General features: G+C 48.0%; 1 protein-coding gene across 1 annotated transcript in view; it reads right to left on the bottom strand.

Moving 5' to 3' along the window:
- Positions 1-20,351, bottom strand: part of SLC24A3 (solute carrier family 24 member 3) — a 73,326-nt gene that overhangs the window by 33,781 nt on the left and 19,194 nt on the right. The gene's annotated exons all lie outside the window — the stretch shown is intronic.

Below are 20,351 nucleotides of genomic sequence, written 5' to 3' on the forward strand. Positions count from 1 at the left end.
TGCATAATAAAAAAAGTTACAACATTCCTGAAACAAATTACAAGCCCCATATGAGCAAGCTTGCTGGCAACTGTCACTAATAAACTCTCTCCTGGGTATTAGGGCCACGAGGATGATCAGAGGGCTGGAGCACCTCTCCTATGGAGACAGACTGAGAGAGTTGGGGCTGTTCAGTCTGGCGAGGAGAAGGCTCCGAGGAGACTTTATTGTGGCCTTCCAGTATCTTAAGGGGGGCCTATGAGAAAGCTTGGGAGAGACTTCTTAGGATATAGGGTAGAGATAGGAGTAGGGGTAATGGAGCAAAAATAGAAGTGGGTAGATTTAGACTGGATGTTAGGAAGAAGTTCTTCCCCATGAGGGTGGTGAGACACTGGCACAGGTTGCCCAGGGAGGTGGTGGAAGCCTCATCCCTGGAGGTTTTTGCAGCCAGGCTGGATGTGGCTGTGAGCAACCTGCTCTAGAGTGAGGTGTCCCTGCCCATAGCAGAGGGATTGGAACTGGATGATCCTTGAGGTCCCTTCCAACCCTAACAATTCAATGATTCTGTGATAAGGGGTGTCCCCATGAAGTACAGCATAGCTGTGAAAGCAAGATGTCCCAGTTACTGTAAGTCAAGCTGGTATCTCTCCAGTTCTTGGCTATTCTACAATAACGTTGAAGGCAATCTGCAATATTTTTTCCAGGGAATTCTGCCTAATTTGAACAAACACCTTAATATCCAGAGGCTTAAATGCAGCTATCTAGCAGGGACGTAGCATAGACTCCTGTGTTGATGTCAAACTGGATTGAAGGGAAGACACTCTCATACCTGGGCTCTTCGCAGTGATGCCCAATGACAGCACAAGGGGCAATGGTGGAAGCTGAGGCATAGGAAGTTCCATGTGAACGTGAGAAAGAATTTTTTCACTGTGAAGGTGACAGAATACTGGAACAGGCTGCCCAGGGGGGTTGTGGAGTCTCCCTTTGTGGAGATATTCAAGACCTGCCTGGATGTGTTCCTGTGTGATCTGCTCTAGGTGATTCTGCTCTGGCAGGGGGGGCTGGACTGGATGAGCTTTCGAGGTCCCTTTCAGCCCCTAACATTCCGTGATTCTGTGTGATTCTGTGACATGTGCAGGCTGCTCACATTTCACAGACATTCCAGTAGCTCTCCCTGATGCAGTAAGCATGAGACAATTACATCTCAGCTCTCCTTAGGGTGTGGCTCATTTAACTGAAGCCTTTGAACCATTTGATCACCGGGAAGAACAATCTGATCCAGGAAAGCCACACACACAAGGTAACCATGCACCAGGAGTAAAAGGAGCTAATTAGCATGGAGGGAAATGGTAGCACTTTCAGCCTGCTGACAAGAATCTTGTAGCCTCCTTAGAACTGTCAAGACCTTGAATGCCTCAGCTCTGTGTCTTGCAGCAACCAAGGACTCCACATAAATCTTAAGGCACTGCAAACCACTCAAATTACAGTTTTGCAGAGTAAGGCAGAAAGGAAACCAAGGAAGCAATCAGCTTGGGTAAAAACATGATCAAGTTTGAGTTTTAAATCAGCAGTACTGTAACCCATTAGGGGGTTGGTCCCGTGGGAGCCCAGCATAGGGAGGCAGCTATAAAACCACCAATAGGCTACATATTTTCTCTGTTTGAAGGAAATATCCTCAGTTCAAACCTCAGACAAGTACCCACTGGCCCTCTCTTGACTACTACACATGGAACTGACTCTGGCATCCCCAGAGCTGAAAAGAAGAGCTCTGTAGTCCAGGCTTAGAAAAAAACTCCAACCTAGTTCAGCTGCATGCCACAGCATCACTCCTCTGAGTGTAACAACCAATATCAGATACTTGGCTTCTTCCTAGTACACTTTCACCCTGCAAGCTCTTCTGTATAACATTTACTATTCAGAATGCTTATTTCTGGGTTTCGAAGGGTCAGAGAGCAGAGAGATCAAAACTTCATCAGTTCCAGCGTGACTTCTGTGGTTCTTAACTCCTGAAGCAGCACACACAATCATTTCCATCTAACACACACAATGGAGATACGACACCAGGGAGGAAACAGCTGAAAAATCAGACACTGGCATCTGCTGCTCTGGGCCCCCAAGATAGGTCAGGGCACAGAGGGCCTCAGTGGCAATGTACCCTATGCCCCATCCTAGGGCTTCACCATTTATCTTCTATAAACCTGATCCTTCTCTCTTCTGCAAACCTGACCCTTCTCTCTTCTGCCCTTCCAAATGATTTCTCTCCCTTTAGCAGTGTGAAGGTTTCTCTTCCCCCAGAAAAGACCTGGCAACAGAGGGCATCCAGCTGCCTGTTTTCAAGCAAGCTGCTCACCTGCTCTCCCTGTTATAGTGATGGGTCCAAGATGAAGTGTGTGATGCAGACCACAGCTGCTGCTATCTCAGTGAGGAAGCTTGTGCCCCTGCTGCTGCCAAAAAAAGGCCTAAGGCAATCTGGAAATGCATGTGCTGCATGCATGCAGGTACTTTCTCTGCTCAGCTCTCCAGGGGAAGCATGTTGAATATTACCTGAGCACATCCATGTGTTTTCGCAGACGGCATCAGGCTGGAAGGGACCCTCAAAGGTCATCTTGTCCAACCTCCTCATTCAATCCCTCTTCATAATGGGTCATTTTCACTCCAAATAGTTCCAGGGCTTTTCCTCCTCTCATGGCCCATTCTCTGCTTGCTGTTCTTGGGCTGAATGATCAGCTACAAAGACAGCCTGGAAACGCTGGGCTTGGGAAGCAATCCTCCTAATCTGGTTTCGCTGTTACCCTCTGGCACAGACAGTCCAGATTTTCAGGTATTAAGAGCTAATAATTTGTTAAGATGGGGAGGCAGGAATGCTTGGGCAAGGGTGTCAAAAGATTACAGACATGCCCACGGCAATCAGCCGTAAAAGCCTGAAGAGATCAACAGCAGAGTGTTGACAGCAAATCCGACTCCGTGCCTCGCAGCTGGAAGCATCTCCTTCCCTGCTGACGCGCACACTGCGCTCTTGACTCCTCAGGTGTAGTTTGGTTCATTGGTGTGAGATCTTGACAGAGAGATTGCTGTTCAGCAGAGGCATTTTTCAGGCAAAGATGAGTGTTTCTCTTCAGTTTTTAAAGGGAAGCAGTAGAGCATCCCATAATTTTAACACAAACATATCCCCTGTAGCACTGCACCTCAAGCAAATGTCCCTTGCTGGCTGACCATGGTTGCTATTTTGGGTAGGCATTTGGTGCAGCTCTGGGGTCTGTGAGTGCTTCCAAATTCATCAATCACCACTCTGGAATTTTATTCCACAAAGTTTGAATGAGGCTGTACCAAGAGCCACAAAGCTCTGTTCTGGAGAAGCAGTTTCTTCTTTCAATGGTCAGCTACAGCCTGAGAGCTGTGGCTGCCTGAGATGGCATTGACCTGCTGGCAAGTCTGCAAGACAGGTTAAGAAAACAGGCAGCAAACACAAGCCCTTTCCCCCTGCTGCTGTCTTCCTCCCTCTTCAGAGATGGGAAGCCAAGAGAATATGCAGCACTGCCAGGCTCTGCTAGTAAAAGGGGTGAAAGGTGCAGGCAGGCAAGAGGGTGGTTTCATAGCAGATGCTGCTCCCTCAGCTTTTCATTCAATACATTTAGATTCTCATTAAGGGCTTGTCAAAAGGCATCCAGAAGCCATCTAGGTCAGTCTTCCTGCTGCCCCTCTTTGATGTAGACTGCAGAGAAGCAATCTGGGAAACTCTTACACCACCCTAACAGAGCTGGGATCTGGTTTTTGAATGCTCATCTGTGCTGACTGACAAAACTCTTGCTCACTGTGATACCTTGCAGGCACCTTGAATCACCACCAGCTGGAAGCATGACCTGTCAGCTTCTTCAGTCAGCTACAGCAAGAAACACAGTGGGAACCTCCTTCCACTCTGCTCCTGATTTGCAGGAGCTACCCTTGAGGTAGCTCTTCAAAGCCTGGAGGGGTCTTCTCCAGCAGGTGAGGTTTTCCTGACACTACTGTTCTGCAAATTCTTGACACAAGTCCAAATGAGGCCTGTGTAATAGATCTCATGTCAAAGTAAGACAGATGACTAACTGCTGGCCAGTGCTGCAGGAGGCAGTGAACCCAAGTAAGGTCAGGAACAGGCATTAGAGAAATGGGACCAGCAGTAGTTTGCAGTTAAGACGTCTTCAGCTTTTGAAATGACACAAAACTAAAAGGGGCTCTGCCTCAGGTGCCAGTTCTCATTCTGAAGAGGATGTGAAGATGAAGTCCAGCAGTACTTTACTTCCTTCTGGTTTGCAGAGCTCAGTCCCCAGCTAAGCCCTGGTTTTTTACCTCAGAGCAACCGAACTCAAGCTGCAAACCACAGAAGAACTGTTGAATTGTTTTGCTTGGAAAAGACCTCTAAGATCATCAAGTCCAGCCATCAACCTAACACCACCATGGCCATTAAACCATGTCCTGAAGTGCCATATCCACACATTTCTTGAACACCTCCAGGGATGCTGACTCCACCACCTCCCTGGGCAGCCTGTTCCAGTGCCTGACCACTCTTGCAGCAAAGAAATTTTCCCCAACATCCATTCTAAACCTGGCACAATTTCAGGCCATTTCCTCTTGTTCTATCACCTGATACTTGTGAGAAGAGACCGATCCCCACCACATTTCAACCTCCTTTCAGGGAGTTGTAGAGAGCAATGAGGTCTCCCTTCAGCCTCCTCTTCTCCAGACTAAACCATCCCATCTCCCCAACTGTTCCTCATAAGACTTCTTCTCTAGACCCTTCACCAGCTTTGTTGCCCTTCTCTGGGCATCTGAGCCACAGCTGAAGAGAACTAGTAAGGGAGAAGTTTCAGGGTGTGTACAGAGTTTGTTGCTCACCCATCCAGATGCAGCACAAGCCTAGTTCCAGAATGTGGTAGTGACATTTTTTAGCATTATGTGGACTTCAGTAATAACCCAACCAGTGTTTCCTCAAAGAGAGACTACTGGGCTCACATAGCTTTGCATTACCCCAGTGGGTCCAGAGTTTCAGGAAGAGAATCACCTACAGTCCATTCTGAAATCTTCACTTATTGCTGGGTTTCATTGCCCTAAACCACACTGGTAATAGCAGTGACATCAGTTGAGGTTTAATCTTACTTGCCCTGCATGAATATAAATGGCAGATGTCTTAGCAATAAACATCGTTATTGGACCTTAATGACCTTATGCAAATCCAACCAATAATCCTGAAGTCACAGCTGCTCAGCCAGGCCAAGCAGAAAATTAAAAGTATTTTCCATAACAAGACCAAGACACTTTCTCCACCAGGTACTCAAGAGAGAAAGAAATGACTTGATTTGACACAGCAAAACCTGCCTACAAGGACAGGTCCTTGTGTGCCAGAAATTCACATTAAAGATGGAACTGTACTTCACTTGCAAAATTAAAATTACAAGCTGTTTGTCTCCTGTGTCAGTGCTGAGTAGGAATAAGACAATCTACTTCACCATGCTCAGGTAAAATGCAGCAGGTTCCTTTTCTTCAGTTAAATACAGCCTAGGGTCCATTCAACCCCATAGTCAGAGCAGTTAAGGACATCTGTATGGGATCGAGAGAGAAATGAAGGGATTCTTACAGTTACTGCAAATGGCAGCACTTAAAAATCCTGGAGCTTTTCTGGAACATAAACAAACCTCTCAGGCAGCTCCTCAAAGTCCTTCCATTGCCACAAAGACTGGCACTAACCAGCCAGGGTCCTTGCCCACCACAGAGATGGTGTCTCTCACACAGACACAGCTCTCCTGCAGCAGAGCTTTGGCATCTCCTGGGCATCTACAGGAGATGAGCACTGACAGTGCCCAACCTGCCTCACAAGATAGCCACTGAGCTTCCTCCAGTGCCAGTCTACTGACAAGCCACCTGGCACTCCTGCTCGGGGTCCTTAGGCTCCCACGTGTCAGGCAACGAAAGTCAAGTCTCTGAGTCTTTGTAGCCTGGTGCAGGCCTCGAGTTGGGGGCTGATGTCAGGGACAGCTCATGCTTCCAGGGACAGCTTGTGAGCAGGCTGTGAGGCAGATGAATCACTGGGGCTGGTGGCCACAGCAGACTGCTCTGTACAGTCACACCTCAAGGGACCCTCCCCTGTCCCATCACCAAACTGAAACCCCTTATAAGACAGCAGCTCAAACCAGGGAAGTCAAAAAAGACTCCTCAGATTTTGTGCTGCTCTGGCATCTCTCAAGCTGTGAAAAAGAAAAAAATAAATCCAGAAACCCCAAATTCTCTCTGCCTGTCTTGACAGCAGCCTGGGAAACCCTGACTTCTGAGATGCAGAATATCCCTGCCTGCCTTTGGTGAACCTGTCAAGGGTCTCACTCTCTGGGACAGCCCTGACAGGGACTGATCTCTTAGGGCTTCTCAATTTCCCCCAACAAGGCAGAGGCTCTGCCTTTTAACTTTGCTCAGCTCAGGCAATTACACAGATCCTCACACCTGCCTGTTCATTCCTGCTGGTTGTGGTATCAACAAAGCAGGGGGGTTGGACCTGATGATCTCTTGAGGTCCCTTCCAACCTCTGATATAGTGTGACACTGTGATATATTAATGAGAGAGAGCAACACTGCCTTGTTTGTATTCATCTCTGCATTAAATTAGGCTGTAGACCCATCTATGACTTTCAGCAGGCAGCCCCTGCAGGGCCTGTGCACATCTCCTGGAGACACCTCTATGTATGTAAAGAAGTGAGCCAGCCTGGAGGGTGAGGTGGTCAGCTGGGACTGAAGCAACACAGTCCGTGTCCTGTCTCCAGCCCTGTGGCCTAAGCTCAGGTGAGTTGTGATTTAATTAAGCACTCTCCCTTCTTTCTATAGGAGATTCAAAACTTTTTTTTGCCCAGCAGCAGCACTGGAGAATAAATTCACGTGCGGGTAAAAATCCTTCAGAAAGGAGGGATCCACAAATGTCACCGACACACCCTGAGCTGTTGCACCTTGTTCCTTCCTCACTCACAGCAAACTTGTTCACATGCAACTATGCTTTGGCAGTTTTAATCTCTGTTTATCTCTTTTTCTGTCCTAATCAGCTTGTGAGCACCCACTTGGTTTGTTTGTTGCTGCAAACCACTCATTAGCCTGCCCAGCAATACCTGGAGGCCTCATTTTCACCAGCTTCATTTCTATTAGGAAACATGGGATTGTGCCTGAGTGTGGGAACCAGGAGCTGGCAGATGGTGAGAACGACCTGAGCTAAGAGGCATGGGGCTAGAAATTCCATATTCAAGACTTGGTGTTGTTTAGAGGGTGGTAGGTTCCTGATGACACTTTGACCCACTCTGTACTTCAGATGCAGAATGAGTCAAGCAGATGCAGCAGGATCTCAGAGGCTACTCATAGGTCCTCAAAGTTCAGCAGCTCCCAGCTCTCACCAGGGGTACATTTTCCTTGGTGTCCCAGCTCCATCGTCTCAGCTGCAACCCTCATCAGTGTCTGAAATTTGTCACAGACATGACTTCTGGCCACATCCTTCCACACTACTGTCCTTTTAGGGACACTCTTCAAATGCATTTCACACTTAACACCTTCTCTGAGGTCATTTCATCTCAACCAAATTTCTCTCACCTGCTTAGTCCCACAGACCAGGGTTACAATTCCTCCTGTGACTGAAGAAGACAAATCCTTCCAGAAGGGATGCTCCAGTGCAACCCCTTGAGGAAGCAGGCAGTGTGGAGGGTGGCATTCCCTGCTCCAAGGCAGCCTACAGCATTGGGCAGTGTTCAGTCCTCAGGAAAAACAGGGAAGGGAGAGCTAAAGGTGACACCCGTGATTCAGAGGCTGCAGATTTTGTGCTGTTTGAAAGGTCATGACCAAGCACAAGGTGGGAAATGGCAACTGCATGTTTAACATTCTGCACACACCTTCTCTCTCTTTCTCTTGCAGTTAAAGTGTATCAGTCCTACAGCAATTGTAATGAAGACACAAGGCAGGAAGGAATTTCTTAAGGCAATTACTGCCATCTTCCAGCAGCATTTACAAAGAGAGGAACTGTCTGAGCATCACAACCTGCAAGGCAATTTTCACAAAACTTCCCCTGTTTTAGGCACTATTACACCCTACCTGCAATGAGCAAATCAGTCAATCAGAAGCTAATAATCATTAGGTGCAAATCAAACACAGCAGAGATCACAGGGTATGCTTCTCACCCTTCATGCTTCCCCAGCCATCATCTGCCAGACTCAGGCAGGAAGCTCTGAGTCAGTCACACTTGTTCCCACTGCATGGTTCCACAGCCAAGAGAGCAAGGTCCAAACACCTCTGGATGTTTTGTGAGGAGCTGGCCTCAGCAAGCTCAGAGGCATGAGAAACCACAGCAAAGGGGCAGCTCTCCATGCTGGCTGGAGCAGCCTCCTCCCCAGCCAGGACATCCCCACTGTGCAGGTGAAGGACAGGCAAGGCTGGCTGCCAAACCACCATGCAAATGCACAAGGAACTATCTTGCCCAGCAGAGCAGGAGTCCCTGACCCCATGTCCCCTCCTAGGATGCTGAACTGCTCTGCAACACCTGACATTTTAGAACACTTCCTGCATGAAAAGCTGCTGCTGCCTGCACAGCCTTCCTGGAAAACCAGCAGGCAGGCAACATCATGGAGTTATAGAATGGTAGGGATTGGAAGGGACCTTTGGAGATCATTGAGTCCAGCCCTGGATGCCAAAGGCTAGAGAGCATAGAATTTCACACATTTCATAGAATGCACTGTGTTAGAAGGGACCTCTGGAGGTCTAGTCCAACATCCCTGCAGTAAGTAGGGACATCCCCAACAAGATCAAGTTGCTCAGAGTCCCATCAAGCCAGGCCTTGAATATCTCCAGGCATGGGGCATCTATCACTTCCCTCACCAACATCAGACTTCCATCACCCTCAGAGTAAAGGACTTCTTCCCTTCTGTACACCACAGTGCTGCCTCCCTGTTGCTGAGATGCATCCTAGGACACTGTGAGTACTCAGCTCAGTCCCCTGACTGAGCACCTCCTGGCAAAGACACCAGAATCCTGCAGTGCAGCACCTGGGCTTGCTCAGGGCTTTGACCCACACTACACACCCTTCCTGATGAAGTGAAACATCAAGTATGAGCATGGGTCAGGCCAGAAAAAAAAAAACCAACAACAAAAAATCCAGGTCTTAAAATACTTGTCTCTCTAAGCCAGTAATTGCCAAGTAGCTCTGACCTAATGGACTCACTAGGAAGAAAGCTTCCTTCCAATTACCAGCCCCCTAATTTTACCACTGGTTAGCCAATCTCTGCAGAGTTCAGCCAGCACTCCAGCTCCCAGCCCCTACACTGCAGCCCAACCCAATTTATTCTCATTATTTCCCCAAGAATATTTGCCCTTTTTTCTTTTTCTTTTTTTTTTTTTTTTCTTTTAGGCAGCTCTTGATATTTTCATTACCACAGCAGCAATCTGTCTCTGTGACATCCTCAGAATGGAAACAGTGGACACTCTCCAAACCGCAAGACAAAGCCAAAAATATTTCCCTGCTCGACTGGGACTCAGAATCGTCCATGAGTTATTCAGACCAGCTCTGGCTTCTCAGCTCAGGTTCCTGCAGAGCCAAGGCAGCAGGACTCTGAAGACCTGCATTTGCAGACATCTCCTGGAGCACAGGCAGTTCTGTGCAGGATTCACAGCAGAATTCAAGGGCAGCTGTAGACATGGCAGAGGAAGCCATGCACATTTCCCAGCCTCCCAGACTGGCCAGGCCTTGTCAAGTATAAAACCAAGATTTTGTGGTTTCCTTTGTTTTTAAACTACAAATTATTTAAGTGGCAAATCCACACTACTGATCTGTGTGTGAATCTTCATAGATTCATAGAATGGTTTGGGTTGGAAGGGACCTTAAAGATCATCTAGTTCCAACCCTCCTGCCATGGGCATGGACACCTTCCACTAGTCCAAGTTGCTCAAGACCTCATCCAACCTGGCCTTGAACACCTCCAGGGAGGGGGCACCCACAACCTCTCTGTTTCAGTGTCTCACCACTCCAACTGAAGAATTTCTTTCTAATCTCCAGTCTAAATCTGCTCTCCTCAAGTTTCAATCCATTCCCTCTCATCCTATCACTACGAGCCCTTGCAAAAAGTCCCTTCCCAGATTTCTTGTAGGCCCCCTTCAGGTACTGGAAGGCTGCTAATTTTGACAGAGAAAACAGTGACAATGTTTGGTGGTGCTTAGGAACTAGACTTGTTTGGGGTTTTTGTTAGGGGCAATAGTTTCAAACTAGAGCAGTGTACTTAGGTTGGACATCAGGAGGAAGTTCTTCACAATGAGGGTGGTGAAATACTGGAACAGGTTGCCCTGGTATCTGGTTGAGGTCCCATCCCTGGAGACATTCAAGGTGAAACTTGATGGGGCTCTGAGCAGCCTGATCTAGTTAAAGATGTCCCAGCAGGAAGGCTGGACAAGATGACCTCTGACCAACCCAATTCCTTATATATGACTCTCTGATGCCATTAGGAATCCATTTTCAGCTCTTCCAATTGCCTCTCCCATTTGCGTTCCACTATTGAATGCAATAAGAAGGGTTTGAAATGCTAATAAAAAAAAACAAAAAAAAAAACAACACAGCAAGATCTGTGCCAGCCAGACCAGACCTGGATTATTCACCACCCAGACCACAGTCCTGGCTCTGTTTTGCCAATACTTGGGGTTTCATGTCCACATGGTCATGCCAGCAGCAATATGTTCCCACTAGGACCACAGCCTTGCCTTCTGGGACAAATTCTAGCTTCAGGGAAAGTCTTACTGCTGGATCCTTGTCTGGCTTATTACTCTGTGCCTTTCTTGCTTTCAAGGTTGCAACACACATCTATCAGCGAAAGAACAGGCCCAGTGCCACTCTAAAAATCTTGCCAGCACAAAAAATGTTGTGCCTCAGATTACAAGAATCCCAACAACTGGCATTAAGTTCTTCTTAAACTACTTCTCCACAGCTGTATGTGCTTTCCACTAATGGTCACAGATACCAAGGAAGAAACCTCCCCCCACATTCCAACTCTTCCCTCCACAATCCAGAAGACAAAAACAAAAGCAAGCTTATGAATGCAATCATCAAGGCAAAGGTCACTAACAACTCCAGCCTGAATTACTTGTTGTCAGTGAAATTGAGGCTTAAAAGATTAAGACTCATGCAAGCTAAGTGTATGACAGAACGAGGTTAGAAATAGATTACAGGAGTCCCAGTCTCTTCAATAAACAATGGTCTACCTCCTTACCACCTCTCTGCTCAGTTTCCTCCTCTGAGCTCTTCCCTGTTTGTAACCCCTGTTTCTTAGGTGTATTTTCAGACTGAGATGGAAACTGAGCAAGTCAGCTGATGATGCTGAAAGACATCCTCATCTTACACCAGACTGAAACAACAAAGGTTTAAAAAAAGCTTTGAAAATTAAGCTTACACAAGGGTTTTGCATGTGTGGGACAGAGGAGAGCCTTCTGAATTCAGGTGAAGGAATACCTCTGGAACTGAAGGAGGCAAGTCAGACAGTCAAGGTAGTCCTTTTTTTTACTCCAATAGATTGAGGAATGGCACCTGGCCACCAACTAGATCCCTTCCTTGACAGGAGAAATAACTAGAAGAGCCTCTGAGAAAAAAAAAACAAGAACACCTCTGGCACAAGCCAGCACTCATAGTCCCCTGCTCCACCTGGAACAGCCTTTCTTGTTCTGGGGAAAGGTAAAATAGAACTCAGTTGAAAAAGATAGCAGTTAAGTGGCAATTAACAAACCAAGCTATGCAGATTAAAAATCACTGTTTAATGCTGGAGTGACTTGCAGCTTGTGGTCATATTGCTTTAATGCTGGAATGACTTGCAGCTTGTGGTCATATTGCTTTCATTTCAGCACTTTTCACCAACTTCTTCTCATCCTTCATCTTCTCCTGCAACACTGCAAAAGGCTGGGGTTTAGTGCCTGATGAAGACACAAGAGGACTGGGTGACATGGAGAGAGAGCAGCAGAGAAGACTCTGAAAGGGGGGGATTTTTAAACCTGAACAAACTCTGCTTGTGGTGGCCTGAATGAGAGCTGAATTAAGCTTCTGAGAATCCCACATCATTGCTGCCAAAGATGACAAGAGGGCAGTGGAAGGAGGGGAGAATTTGTGAAGCACAAACACCAGAGTGAGAGAAGACATGATAAACCACTGAGGCTTGGTGAGGACCCTGGGCTAAGGTCAGTCTCCCCATACAGAGCTGGTTTGCAGCCACGGGGAAAAGCCTAATCAGAACACAGAGAGCAGGCTCCATGGCTGTATCTCTTCTCCCCTATCTGGAATGCAGTTGGACAAGATAACCCTTGAGGGTCCCTTCCAACTCCATGCAATTTGTGAATCTGTGAAACAGTGGTGAACTTCTGTTTGAAGGGCTGCATCTGCTGTGATTTCATCTCTGGCAGCAGTCTCTTTCTCATACCCTCTCTGCCAGCAGAAAGCAAAGCAGAGACAGCAGCTAATTAAGGAATGATTGGATTACGTGACTTAGCTGGACAATTGATATGCATGAGTGTCACAGGTGTATGGACAGCTGAGGAGGCAGCTACAGACACATCCAACCTGCACTACAGCAGCATTTGGGGAATGAGGACAGCTCTTAATACATTTCCACATACTAAAAGCATCTACTGCTTTAAAATTGTACCTGCTGCCTGAATGAAATCAGGCAAATCTTCCTCATGTGTGCTTGTCAGATACCTGCAGAATATTGTATGAGAAGAACAAAGAAAAAGCTTCTAAGGCTCAGCACCACAGCCAAGTGAGCTGCACTCAGCCCTGCACACAGGCAAACCTTACCCATGCCTTGGTCAGAGATTTCAAACATACAACAGAGGCTGAGCTTACTCAAAACCTGTCTGGATTCATTCCTGTGTGACCTGGTATAGGTGATCCTGCTCTGGCAAGGGGGTTGGACTGGATGATCTTACAAGGTCCCTTCCAGCCCCTAACATTCTGTGGTTCTATGAGATCTGATTTTCAGAGTGTGGATGGATAATAGTTCAGAAAACCCTTTACAGGCACAGTTTTACTTTGGCCATCAAACATGCAGGCAGCCTGCACCCATTGTCACTCTCTGAAAGCCAGTCGTCCTGTGCCAAGGATAAAGACCTCAGGAGATTTCATTGCTCATGGACAGAGGCATTGAGTGCACCCTCAGCAAGTTTGCTGATGACACCAAGCTGTGTGGTGCAGCAGACAGGCTGGAGGGAAGGGATCCATCCAGAGGGACCTGGACAGGCTGCAGAGGTGAGCACAAGCCAACCTCAGGAGGTTCAACAGACCAAGTGCAGGGTCCTGCATCTGGGTCAAGGCAATCCCAAACACAAATCCAGGCTGGGCAGGGACTGGCTGGAGAGCAGCCCTGAGGAGAGGGACTTGGGGGTGCTGGTGGATGAGAAGCTCAACAGGAGCTGTCAGTGAGCACTTGCAGCCCAGAGAGCCAAGCAGAGCCTGGGCTGCAGCAAGAGAAGTGTGGCCAGCAGGTCAAGGGAGGTGATTCTCCCCCTCTGCTCAGCTCTGGTGAGACCCCACCTGGAGTACTGCATCCAGTTCTGGAGCCTCTGTTCCAAGAGGGATATGGACATGCTGGAAGGTGTCCAGAGAAGGGCCACCAGGATGAGCAGAGGGCTGGAGCTGCTCTGCTGTGAGGAGAGACTGAAAGAGTTGGGGCTGTTCAGTCTGGAGAAGAGAAGGCTCTGAGGTGACCTTCTTGTGGCCTTCCAGTATCTGAAAGGGGCTACAGGAAAGCTGGGGAGGGACTTTTTAGGCTATCAGGTAGTGATAGGACTGGGGGGAAAGGAATAAAGCTGGAAGTGGGGAGATTCAGGCCAGACCTGAGGAAGAAGTTCTTCCCCATGAGAGTGGTGAGAGCCTGGAATGGGTTGTGCAGGGAGGTGGTTGAGGCCCCATCCCTGGAGGTGTTTGCAGCCAGGCTGGATGAGGCTCTGGCCAGCCTGCTGTAGTGTGAGGTGTCCCTGCCCATGGCAGGGGGGTTGGAATTAGATGATCCTTGTGGTCCCTTCCAACCCTGACTGATTCTATATCAGTGACAAGAGACAGAAAATAAAAGCCCCCAAATATTCTTCCAGTCCAGAACCCTCACTGGTGATCCACAAAGTGTCATTAATACTAATTGGAAGAGACAAATCAAGGCACTTTCAGGCCACTGAAACACACACTTTCCACTTTCCAGTAACAAACTACAGCAGAAGTATTTTTTTTATAGAATCTAGAGCCACCTCAGTTTTGAAACTGGTAAGAAGCTCACCAACTCTTAGGGATCTGGTGGTTTGAGGTGTCTCTGACAAACTGGATTGGAAATTTTCAGCACTGTTGAAAAATAAACAAGGCAGACAAGGGGTTTGTAACCCTTAACACTAACAGAAATGCCTTCAGGATTGTTTAAAGCAATTTTGCTGCTTGCATTTGTCATTCTTTCCCTGGACTTTGTAAAACACACACACAACTTCAGCTCTGGGCTGGTGCACCATAGCCACATAGTTAATCTCTCCAGTCTGCTGTCATTATTCAAACCAATATGTTTTCCAGCCCAATTTTGTCCTTTCTGGCTAGGCCACAAAGGGAAAAAAAAAAAAAAAGGAGCACAGCAATACATTAAAGATGATTTTCATCTACATCAGTTGGGTTCTAGCATGAGAACAGCTCTTCAACAGCATTACAACACTAGCAGAGTTGTTTAGAATCCCTAAAGTGAGGTGTAACAGCAGTTGTGTGGCTTTTAGACATCCATCCTGCAAGCAGCCCAGCCTGCAGAAATGAGTTTGGCTGCAGTTGCTTGCAGGACTGGGGCTCTAGCTACCAAGGTGATAAATTCCTTACAGTTTTGAAATTGAATACATCAATAAAGAAAGGAAGTGGAAGCTCTTCTAATTACTGCCTTGCTTGAGGGCCTTTGGCAGCCCACTCCCAAGCTATTTCAGAATGACTGCTGAGCACTGAGAACTTTTCCCCTTTGCACAACACCAGCTCCCAGCACTATCTTCCCACATGAGCCAGGACCGAGGACAGGCAGGGCTCAGGTGTGGACCAGCAAAACCTGAGTGGGTGCCTGCAGGCAGGGTGGCTGAGATTTCCATGGCTTTTCACACTGATTTCCAGCACACTCTTAGCAGGGATGGGGAACCAAGGAGAGTGGGCAGGGATGGGCAGGCTTCTCATATTGGACTTGCTGACCTGGGTAATGGAGTTGTGTTATAGGCTTTTAATGACTCCAGAGATGCAACCAGAGGAAAGCTGGAGCCTTTCCTGGGATTACAAAGCAGGAGTGGTGGGGTCCTCTAGCCATGGGCAGATGTGTCACGAGTACTCCAGCATGTGGAGTACACCCAGCCTGCAGCTGGCAGAGGAGGGGGAAACAGCAGAAAATGTGATTGCCTTGGCTCTAGAGCAGGATTCTGTCCCTCCAGAGATGCTTTGCTGGCATGGATGAAGTTAGCCAGTAGTCATCACATCAAGGAACCACAGGGAAGAGGAATGGGGAGATCTACTATGGGACTGTGGAAAAGCTGGATGCTTGAGAGACAACTATGGGATGAGATCCATGATCCAGGGGAAAATTTGTCTGGAAAAAAGTTTCCTCTCAGGCCTCAAGAAATGAAGGGTGAGGAGGCTGGGAGACAGATGGAATGGAAAGAAGCCTGGAATGTCTGGGTGCTTTGAAGAAACATCATCACTCTAGGAAGAGCAGGCACTAAACGTCAGGAGATTAAGCAGCCAAGTCACTTGCTTAGTTCCAGCCAAACACAGTGGTAGGGATGAAGCTAGGCTCAGGATGACAGAAGTGTTTTCTGTGTTCCCGTGCAGGAGGGAGAACATAACCCAGGAGAAGAAAAGGGGCTCATATGGCTAAAGCAGCTGAAGCCTCCCCAGGAGGGCTGGGCTGTATGGACATGGAGATGGCTGCTTAAACTCAGGTCGGTCCTGTAAGGAAACTCCTCTGCAACGCTCAAGTGGAGCAGCAGGAGCAGCATCGAAGGAGCTGCTCTCTGAACAAAGAGTATGCCAAAGGATGCTGTAAAGGGGAAAGAAGGGGCCCGTGCCAGCTCTAATTGGCCCCTAAAATGACAAGTTATTCTTTTGTATTTAATCTCTCTGTGCTTTGTTTTCCCATCTTTAAAACATCCCTTCATCTTGCAGAGGTTTGGGGAAAATTAATTAATCGTTCATCAACTGCTCAGATACAATGGCGAGGAGATGGGCAGAGGTTCAAGAGGAAATTAATAATTCTGCCTCTGGAAGAGGGTTTGAATAGAGCCTGGTAAATAAGGCAGAAGGGCACACACAGAACAATGAAGAGAAAACAAAATAATGAATAGCTGCTCATTAAGTGAGCAAAGTCCATTCCGTGCACTGAGGGAGGCAAGGACCCTGCTGAGAAAGCAGCAAGGGATCCTGTAATTAAAGACTCAGCAATAATGCAGCCACACCAGGGGGGCAAATTAAGGTTGCACAAGGAACCTTAACGCTGCTATTTTCTAACTTTGCAGTCTTAGACTTTCAACCTTCCCAAGGCTTTTTCAGCACAGTTTTCAGGTGTGTAGTGTCACAACCCAGAGAGGTTGTGGAGTCTCCTTCTCTGGAGACTTTACCGCCCCATCTGGATGTGTTCCTGTGTGACCTGTGCTAGATTCTATGGTCCTGCTCTGGCAGGGGGGTTGGGCTTGATGATCTTCGAAGGTCCCTTCCAACCCCTAACATCCTAGGATCCTGTACAGAGGTGTGGGCATCAGACTTCCCTTCTCCAGTTTCAGCGTGGGATGTCTATTCTGGTCTGTTCTGAGGGGTGCACTTACCAGCCATCAGAGGCTCAGGAAAGCCATCAGGTGGAGTTGGTGTTCAGGTCAATGCATACCAGCTTTGTTTCTTTGTTGGCACAAAGTGCATGTAGCCAAACTCAGGATTTTCTGAAGCCAAAGCCAAATACATGCAGAGCAGCCCTCCACCCATGTCCTGGCTGGTTTGTGTAGCTGCTCCTCTTCAAAGTGGCCAAGACCTTCCTTCCTTTAAATTACAATCACAGAACTACTTTGGCTGGAAAAGACCTTCAAGAGCACTGAGTCCAACCATCACCTAACTCTCCCAAGTCTGGTGCTAAACCATGCCCCTTAGCACCACATCTATATGATTAAACCACCTCCCTGGGGAGCCTACTCCAGTGCTTGATAACTCCTTCACTAAAGACATTTCTTCCAATATCCAACCTTAAGCCTCCCTGGCGCAACTTCAGGCCATTTCCTCTCATCCAGTAACTTGCTGCTAGGCTCTTGGTTCCCCCTCTGAGGTGGCTCTCACAGGTTCCCCAGCAGCTGCTGGTCTGTGAGAAGACTGTGAAAGGGCTGGAGCACCTCTCCTATGAGGAGAGACTGAAAGAGTTGGGGTTGTTCAGTCTGGAGAAGAGAAGGCTCCGAGGTGACCTTTTTGTGGCTTTTCAATGTCTAAAGGGGACTTACAAGAAAGCTGGGAAGGGACTTTTTAGGTTCTCAGGTAGTGATAGGACTGGGGGGAATGGAATAAAGCTGGAAGTGGGGAGATTCAGGCTGGACATGAGGAAGAAGTTCTTCCCCATGAGAGTGGTGAGAGCCTGGAATGGGTTGTGCAGGGAGGTGGTTGAGGCCCCATCCCTGGAGGTGTTTAAGGCCAGGCTGGATGAGGCTCTGGCCAGCCTGATCTAGTGTGAGGTGTCCCTGCCCATGGCAGGGGAGTTGGAACTGGATGATCCTTGTGGTCCCTTCCAACCCTGACTGGTTCTATGATTCTAAGTCCAACATGCTGCACTCCATGACCAGTGACTGTTAATGGCTGCTGCCCTTGGTGGGGCATGAGGAGGGGAGGGCAGCTGCCCACCTGAGGTGGTCTGAGGTGTCTAAGCTTCCCTGGGGAGACAAATGCATCCCTTCAGCAGGGCTGGGTCAGGGCAGGGAGGCCATGCTGCTTTGCCAGCCATTAAAGAAGCACTTTGCCAGGAGGTTTTCTGGGAGACTTCCCCCATCCCATGCAGGCACAAGCTAGGAAGGTTGTGACAGTGTTTTGTCAGTGCTACCTGGTGAGTACAGAAATGGCCCCAAATTGCACCAGGGAAGGTTTAGGTTGGATGTTAGAAGAAAGTTCTTCACTGGAAGTCTTACCAAACACTGGAACTAGCTTTCCAGAGGGGTTTGACTCACCGTCCCTGGAGGTGTTTAAAAGTCAAAGAGATGTGGTGCTGAGGGACACGGTTTAGCAGCAGACTTGGTAGAGTAAGATAAAGGCTGGAGTTGATGAGCTTAAGGGTCTATTCCAGGCAAAACAATTCTATGAGTAATACATCCAAAATAGCACATGCAAACTACAACCTAATTTAAAAGTCAAGCACATGCTGGAGAAAGCTGGACAGTACTTTCTAATGCAACCTTCTATCAGTCAGAAAACCCCAAAACAAAACAGACTGAAAAAAGGCTTTCTCATGATACTGAACAGTTCTGCAGAACTGAAGTGTGCTCATGGACATGCTGCAGAGGTCCCCTGCAGGCCCTAGATCTGGGTTTCCCAGCCCACAGGCAGTACACCACTCCCAGCACTCTGTCACCAGGCAGCTGCCCCATCACACAGATGGTTCCTCACCCAGCTCTGAGCTGAGCAGCCCGAGAGGGGATGATGCAGCCCTGCTCCTGAGCTGCTGCCTGTGCTCCTCTCCATTGAATCTCCAGCATTCTCAGTATCTCCAAGGAGCCCAGTGCTGGCACAGCAGCTTGTACTGTGGGAACCCTACACACCACCACAACTGCAGCTGCCAACTGCCCTCATCAACACAAAAGAGCTCCCACAAGAACACTGCAACTACTGCTAGCAGGTGTGACAGGAAAGAAAGGGTGAGATTCCCTCCACCCCCTCTGCAATTCCCCTTGCAGAAATCAGTGGTGGGATATTCTTTAAATCATCCCTCCCAAGATGGATAAGAGGGATAACAGAGCTTCAGTCTTTCATGTCCACTCTGGAAATCTAAAGCAGCAACCTGCATTCAGCCTGGAGAAAAGAAGGTGCTGGGGAGACCTTAGAGTAGCCTTCCAGTACCTGAAGGGGGCCTACAAGAAAGCTGGGGAGGGACTTTTGACAAGGGCTTGTAGTGATAGGATGAGAGGGAATGGATTGAAACTTGAGGAGGGCAGATTTAGCATGGAGATTAGGAAGAAATTCCTCACAGTGAGGGTGGGGAGACACTGGAACATGTTGCCCAGAGAGGTTGTGGATGTCCCCTCCCTGGAAGTGTTCAAGGCCAGGTTGGATGAGGTCTTCAGCTGGATGGGCTGGTGGCAGGTGTCCCTGCCCATGGCAGGGGGTTGGAACTAGATGATCTTTAAGGTCCCTTCCAATCCAAACCACTCTATGAATCTCCCAAAAGCAGAGCATTTCATGATGGGTTTTGATGAACACAAAGGTCACACAAGCATCATCAGGCCGAAATTGCCACAGGCACAAGCTCAGTCCTCTGCTTCCTTCCACCTGACAAACCTGAAATCCTTCCAGCCTTGAACCAAGACCACAGTTTTTCTTCCTCCAGGGCAGGAGTCCCAGGAAACAGGCCTGTGTTCTCAGCAGCCTAGGGGGAGGCTAGCAAGAATGTTTGGCTGGTAAACCCTTGCCCATTGACTCACTGGTCTCACCTGAAAACCAGAGGACTTCAGCTGCTGACTCTGCACTTCTAAGCTCAAAGAGAAAACCCTGGAGCACAGCTAACCTCACAGACCAATGTCCTGCCCCCAAGGCTCACCTGGTCCATTACAAGGCAACTCAACAGTGAGATCCAGGTCCCCAGGAGAAATGAAATCCAACTGCCAACCAAATTTTGCACCTGCATTAGTGCTCCATAGAGGCACTACTGACAAGAAACCCCAATTCCTATTAACACTAACACAACAAAAAGCTGAATCATACCACTAGAAGTGATTTACTTTTTGGAGAAGGGTTGGGAGGTGGAAAAAATGAAAAGCAAAAAACCAAACCAGAGTTTTATATAGACTGCTGGAAGTACAGGAATTATTTAAACTCCAGAGGGGTTTTATTTGCTCATTTAAATCATGGTGCCACACGGTGACGCCAATCATTCCAGGTCTCATCTACCCCCTGTGCACTAAACTGCAGCAAAGAGAGGTTAAATCACTTGACTAAACCATGCACAAATGACTAGCAGAGTCAGGGAAACAAAGCTGAGACTAATCAGTTGAAATCTCAATTCTGGGCTTGAACAACACTCACATACCAAACTTAGGGTGACTTAGAACCATAGAACAGGCTGGGCTGGAAGGGACCTCCAAAGGTCATCCAGTCTGACCTCCCTGCAGTCAGCAGGCACATCTCCA

This window comes from Indicator indicator, chromosome 9 (assembly GCF_027791375.1).
Source record: "Indicator indicator isolate 239-I01 chromosome 9, UM_Iind_1.1, whole genome shotgun sequence".
NCBI lineage: Eukaryota > Metazoa > Chordata > Aves > Piciformes > Indicatoridae > Indicator > Indicator indicator.